We start from the raw sequence: 7,124 nt of genomic DNA on the forward strand, positions 1-7,124 counted from the left end.
GTTCTGTCACAATATGATTGTGCAGAAGCAGAATCAAAATCAGAATCAGAATCAGCAAATTATCATGCACAATACAAAGCTGGTGTGCAGCACATGGAATAGTTGTGAGTGACAAAATGGCAAAGACTATTTCCTTCAAATTTGTCTCTCTTCTTCTTTATAAAGTTAGCAGTAAATAGTAAATAGTAAATACACATTATATACAATAAGAAGGAAGAAACAATCGTTTTTCATATCCTGGCTACAACCACTTGCTGGAAATAATGTCAACCACTCAATATGAGTTATTGAACATAGAGGTCCTTGCATATTACCATTTTCCTTTTCTTTGGAGTTAAAAAAAAAATCTCAATTATTTTCATTAAACTTAATTGTGCATGCTTGCAGACGTATGTTCTTAGAGTCCACATGAACTGTCAAGGGTGCATGAACAAAGTCAGGAAAGTACTCTCTAAAATTAAAGGTAATGTTCAAATTTGTCACTCTTGTTTGCAGTTTCTATATCCTTCTTTCAGGTGCTATTATTTCTTTGTAAGTTACTTGGTTGGAAAGTCATGCTAACATGGTTTTCAAGGATTTTCAAAAAATAAAAATCCTATAGCAGAGGTTACTTGTACACAAAATGAGTTTTAAGATATAGGAGAAGAGCCCATGATAACATAATTGTTTGAGCCTGAAGGGTATGAGATTAGAGGAAAAGCAAAAGAAATGAGAGTAATGCAAGTGATATTAATGCAGGTGTCTACACGGTAGAGATTAATGCAGAACAACAGACAGTATCTGTCACAGGAAATGTCAATCTTTCTACTTTGGTCCGAAAGTTGACCAAATTTAGGAAACATGTAGAGATATTGGATGCAGGTTACAACCAAGAGCAAATGAACCATGTTAGAGAAAATAACATGAACCAAGCTCAACATATAATTAATGACCACAATGCCTATGAAAACCAATATCTGATTCCCAAGTTTGGCAGGGATCAATTGGAAGCTGAATGGTATCTTAATAAGAATAACGGTACCAGAGATGTGGAAAGGGTGATGATCAATCAACATTTGGCGGAACCATTGTTTATGGACCATGTCAACAATATTACCAACCAAGGTTTCAGTAGAGTGAATGAAAATCCCACATCAGAGAGCATGAATTTTCAACAGTATAATCCTTATCATTCTCACTTGGGAAGTCAAGAATGGGCATGGAATCACCTTGCAGCATCACCTATTGGTGTGTATGATCAACAATTATTTCCAATCGCCAACAGTTATCATCCTTCAAGAGCAATTCAGCAAAGCTACCACAATCATTTACCCTATGAAATTAATTTCTATTAGACTTGTAGTATGAAAGATAATATATTTAATAATGAATGCAGAAAGAAAATTATTAATAGTTTTGTCCATGTGTCTTGTAGTATTGGATTTTCTCTAGTAGTTTTGTGATATATTTTTAACATCTTTATACCTAATCTTATTATGGTATGAGTGAAATCCTAAATTAGTCAAAGCATTCACAAAACATCAATTTAGTTTTGTAAAGAATTGTGATATCAATTATCTCTTTGAATTCAATACCGCTTCTATGTAAACTCTGCTCAAATGTGTAAATTTAAAAAAGTTGAAACATAATACAGGTGCAAGATAATTAAGTTACAATCCCATTCCCTCCATTGCTTCATGTTAATTTCTTTACTTCTTGATTCTGGGTTGTTTTTCCACATCTCACTGCATTTGAAGAAGCATAAGGTTCAATCAATTTAAAGAAAAATATTCAATTCTTAAAGGTCCATTTATAGTTTTACGGTTCAATATTTTCAAAAGAATCCTCATATAACCTGCAAAAAATAATTTCACGATTCCATCGCAGAGCTATTTGATAGATTACATTTCTTTTATTTTCTTAAAATTCAACATAACATTGGGATGCAGTTGGTAGATATGAAACACAATCTTTGTTGTGTAAATACTAAATAGTGTTAAATGGTATATTTAGCATTCAATAACTCGTACTTCTATATTTGATGCCGAATATGTGAAAAATGAAGCAACTTGTCTACCTAATTGCTTGTAATGTAACTTCTAACAATATCCTTTCATAAAAGTTTAAATATTGTAAGCACATAAATGTTGAAATCACATTAAAGAGTGACTGCAAGAATGTAAGTACATAACTAAAGAAAATTTAATTTAACCGGAAAATGTGAGTTTTAGGAAAGAATCTGAGTGGTGATGAGTTGATTAGCGGAGACTGCAACAACATCGAAGAAGAGCTCGATGCTGATGTAAATGACCCCGAGTCACTTTCTGCTTTCTATTATTATATTCATTAATTCATTCATCTTAATTTATTGTTTTTTAATAATGGATTGAAAAAATTACATATAATTACTGACTACTTATCTAAAAGATTTTAATCCCTATTTTAAATTGAGATTTTGGTAATTCTGAGGATTGGAAATTGGAATTCATTATTACGATAAGTTGTTGGTGAAAGTACGAAAATGCCACTGGTGTCGTGTGGTGCGGTGTGGCTGCAGATATGCTTATTTCATGCATGATGCATGCACAGCCAAATTTCAATGCTCCATTTTTGGCCTTTGGATCAGATTGCGGGGAATAACTCAACAAAACCCATTCATTGACTTGAATCAAGAACATAAATAAGTTAACGATATTTTGAACCTTTCTTGTTGGACTTGCCAATGAAATAAATAAATAAAAGGTGTTTTCTTCTTGGACGTTTAAGATAGAATTTTATTTTTTTTGGTGACTGGACGTTTAAGATAGAATAGGAGAAACTAGTTCTTTTATTCGAAATATTTATCTTTATTATGTTTTATTTACCTATCTATATTTCAAAAAATTTTATATAGTACTGAGCGAGCATAGGATTATAACACAAAATATGTCATTATGTCTATGTATGCCTAACGAAGCGGGAGGAAAAAGAAAGTAAGTAAAATATAATTTTTTATAATTAGTTTAATTAACTTTTAAAACCAATACATTTATTGAAATATTTATTATTTTAATAGTTATATTATTTCATTATGGTTGAAGTTATGTCAAATATATTTTTGGTTATTTAAATATATACTGCTTTTGTTAATTTTAAATTTTAAATTTTTATTTATATGATATTGATTATTTTTGGCCCAAAAATCTCAAGAAAAAAGATGAATTAAATTGCAAAGTACAGTAAAAATTAATCCGATCTAATTAATATAATCTCTCTGAGCTACATAAGGTTATCCATCATTGTGGAGCATAGATTACAAGAGCATGATACATTTATGTGGGGTCTTTTTATTTATAAAATACTACACTCATATTCTTTCCATTTTTTAGTATTAGTCAAGTTTTGAATTTGAAAACATTCATTACAAAATATAGAAAATAACCACTAAACCAAGATGTTGCGGCTTTTTTGTGAGATCTTAGACAATTCCAAAGTTTTGTTGTAGAATAAGAGTATTAAAGATAAAATAAATTATATCCTTATATGAATTTTCTGGAACTAATATACCCTCAATGAGTTAATGAATTAGATCACCCATAAGTACTAAAAATAACTCAATTCAAACACAAAATATGTAGGCCATTTATAAATTTTGGTTACTTCAATATTTTTATACGTATATTTTTTCTCTAGGCTTCAGTCCCTTTTATTTACCCAACAAAAAAAAATATTGCACTGTGTTTATCTAATAAGTAATATAATTTGTAAATTAATTTGAGTTAGTCGAGTGATTATCTCACCCATTCGTTTAAATAAATATCAAAAGTTTGAATTTTACCTTATACATGTAGTAACTTATTGACTAACAGTACTTTAAATCAAGATTCTGAAAATCGGACCAATCATTAAATCATTCTAGTCACTAATTTACTAGTTTACTGGTCTAACCGGTCTAATCGTGATTCAACCGGAAAAATCATTCCATAATAAAATAATAAATAAATTATAAATAAACATCCAAAATATTTTTCAAATTTAAAATCCTACATAAAATATCACCAACTAAATGTAATTAATCATCAAAATATGCAAAAACTTGCTGCAAATTTGTTGACAATTAACATAATTATACTTTCATTAAAAATAGCTAGATTGAATTACAATGCACAAGTTAAAGATAGAAAATATTGTGTTAATATAGCTGAGTCAAAAAGTAAAACAAAAAATAATAGTTTTGCACAACAAACACACAACAGAGCTTGAAACAAAAAGAATCCAACAAAGCCTGAAACAAAAAGAATCAAACACGGAGGAGCGGTAGCAAGTCAGCGGAGATCAAGAACAGGCACAGTGCAACCAAACAATAAACAAAACAATGGAAACAGAATTTTTTTAAATAACAGAACAATCAAAACATGAATCATACAATCACTAATTGCAAATTTTTTCTTCATAAGAGCAGAACAATGAAAACATAGAGCATATAATAAATCAAAAGATCACCAATTGCAAATTTTTTAATAAGAACAGAAGTTAGAACAGTGAAAAATGAAGAAAGATTAACAATTTTCAACCCAATTTTAACAAAGCTCATTACAATGATTAACAAAAAAAAAAGCAATGAAGGAACAGTGAATCAGTAACATAGGCAGTGCAAATTCAAGAAACTTTAATAAAATTTAACTACAGAAACAGACAGTAAAGCAATAATAGAGTTATCAATTTAAAATTTATCATCAAATACAATCAGTGAGCAAAACCAATCAACCAAGCACTGGTTATTCAGAAAAAAAAAATCAAAAGAACATTTAAATCACAGCAAAAACACAACAACAGCAATAGGAACATTTAAAACAAAGCAACCCAAAAAAATATCTAAAAATCACCGTTGCTGAAAACAATAATTTGATACGTGTATGCTCAAAGAATTAAAAGCTAAGCTTACACGAAAGTGAAGAATACCCAAACCAAAGAACCTTCAATCACAGCTTAAACCAAGAACAAAAAATCACAACAAAAACAAAAAATTAAAGATAATATAAGAACAACAGAACAACAACACAAGAACAATTAGCAAATTAACAATGTTTTCAGCAAAGATGCTATTTGTGCACCTAAATTTTCCTAATTACTAAGATCCAATTATTTTTAATTTCACATTCAATCAACTTCCTAAGTTTCTAAAAGCTAGAAATTGTAAAACCAACCAGAAATATGGTTACAATTCCGCTACGTTATCAACAGTATTTCTACCGACTTCTGTCAACTCTTGTTTATGATTGTGTTTAATGGAAGTGTCTTTGTGGATGTGTCTAATAAAAATATTTTTTTATGGCTGTGTCTAATAGAGTGTCTTTATATATGTATTTTCTGGATGTGCCTCCTTATATATGTGTTTAAAATATAATAATTAATTATTATTGATAATAAATTGGCTGATAGCTTGACAGTATATTAGTACCCTATACTTTTTCATATAGTTAAAGCATTTCATCAATGACGGTAAAATTAAAACGAAATAAGAAAATTCAAAACTTAATATCAATGTGACAGAAAAGAGAACATAACAATTGTACAATCTATGGGAAAAAAATCCAAACCACTACCAAATCAAATAGTTACTTATCGTAATAGAAATCAGAAGTTGCAGAGTTTGAGGTAGAGTATTGGTGGCGGGTTTAGGGAACTCACGGCGGCGACAAAAGAAGGCAATTCGACGGCTAGGTGGAGCGCGAGGGCTGGTCGCAGAGTTTGAAGCAGAGCAACGTGGCTTCCAGACGAACGCGAATGCGAATTCGAACGGTGAACGGCGAGTGGACGCGAACGGTGAACGCCGAGCGAACGTGAACGGTGAAGAACGCAAAGGAAGACGACAGCTGAATGAAAAGGCGAACCTGAACGGCAAACAAACGGCGGCGGAAGCTCGTCTGAGCAAAAAAAGAGAAGGTCTGGCCGTATGGATTTGAGACAGGGAAAGGATGAGGCCGCAAAGACGCCGACAACGGTTACTGGGGGTGGGGTTTTTTTAAAAACAAAAAAAAAACAAAAATAATGAAAACGACGGTGTTTCTCAAGAACCGGTCGGTTTCCAATTTGGTCCAACCGGCCAATTTAGCGGTTTCTCAACGGTTTAGAAGGTGGTAGTTTTCGAGGAGGATCAGACCGTTTTTCATGTCGGTTTCCGGTTCAACCACTACGACCAGACGGTTCGGTTCGATTTTTAGAACATACCTTTAATAGAACTCAAATCCATGACAAATTAATTATTCACTTGTCCGTAAATAAAAAATATATATTTTGTAAATACCAAAAACAGAAATGGACAAAAAAAAGTAATATAATTTATAGATTCCAAAACCAATATATAATATACTTTGTAATAGTTATCATAACCGAATCGATAATCAAACCAATCAGACTACTAGATTATTGGTTCAATCGTTGGGTTATTAATTGAACCAATTGACCCGATAGGCCGATATTACTTAAATAAAAATATAGAATACTCAAATATTTAAAATTAAAATTTGAATTATATGCTTCTTGTTTTCCGCTAACACTTAAAGAACAATCAAGTCTCAATTCCTAAAAATAATCAATACAAAAATAGACATAAAATTAGTTAATACTATAATAATATTTTAATTTAATAAAATAAGAGTAACATTCCATAAATTATGTCCATAGAATAATTTCAAAATTTGGGTATTCATCTAACAATTTTAGAAGTAAATTCTAATGGTCATTACTTTAATTTTCATTTTCCTCAGACATCATTTTAATCATCTTTTAAATTTAGCTGATTTAGTATTTAAATAATGTTCACAAATTAATATTAACGTTAATGTAAAACATTTTACAACACATGTCAAAATCATAACTAATCATAATTTATAATCCAACTAACGACTAAGATGTTTAACTAAATTAAAAAATATCCTAAATCATCTAAGTTAGTTAAAGAGAGATATTTGTAAGATTATTTCGTAAAATATCAACCTTTTTTGGAGTTAAGAATAGTGGTAAAACTCTTAATATCCAATTTAAATGATCTTTAAATGTATCAAGACAAATTTGATCATAATTTTACTTTTTTATTTAGCTTAATTATCAATTTACTTAATTACTCTTATAATGACTAAAAGTAATGTTTTCAAAAAGAGTTA

This window comes from Arachis duranensis, chromosome 3 (genome assembly GCF_000817695.3).
Source record: "Arachis duranensis cultivar V14167 chromosome 3, aradu.V14167.gnm2.J7QH, whole genome shotgun sequence".
Lineage (NCBI taxonomy): Eukaryota > Viridiplantae > Streptophyta > Magnoliopsida > Fabales > Fabaceae > Arachis > Arachis duranensis.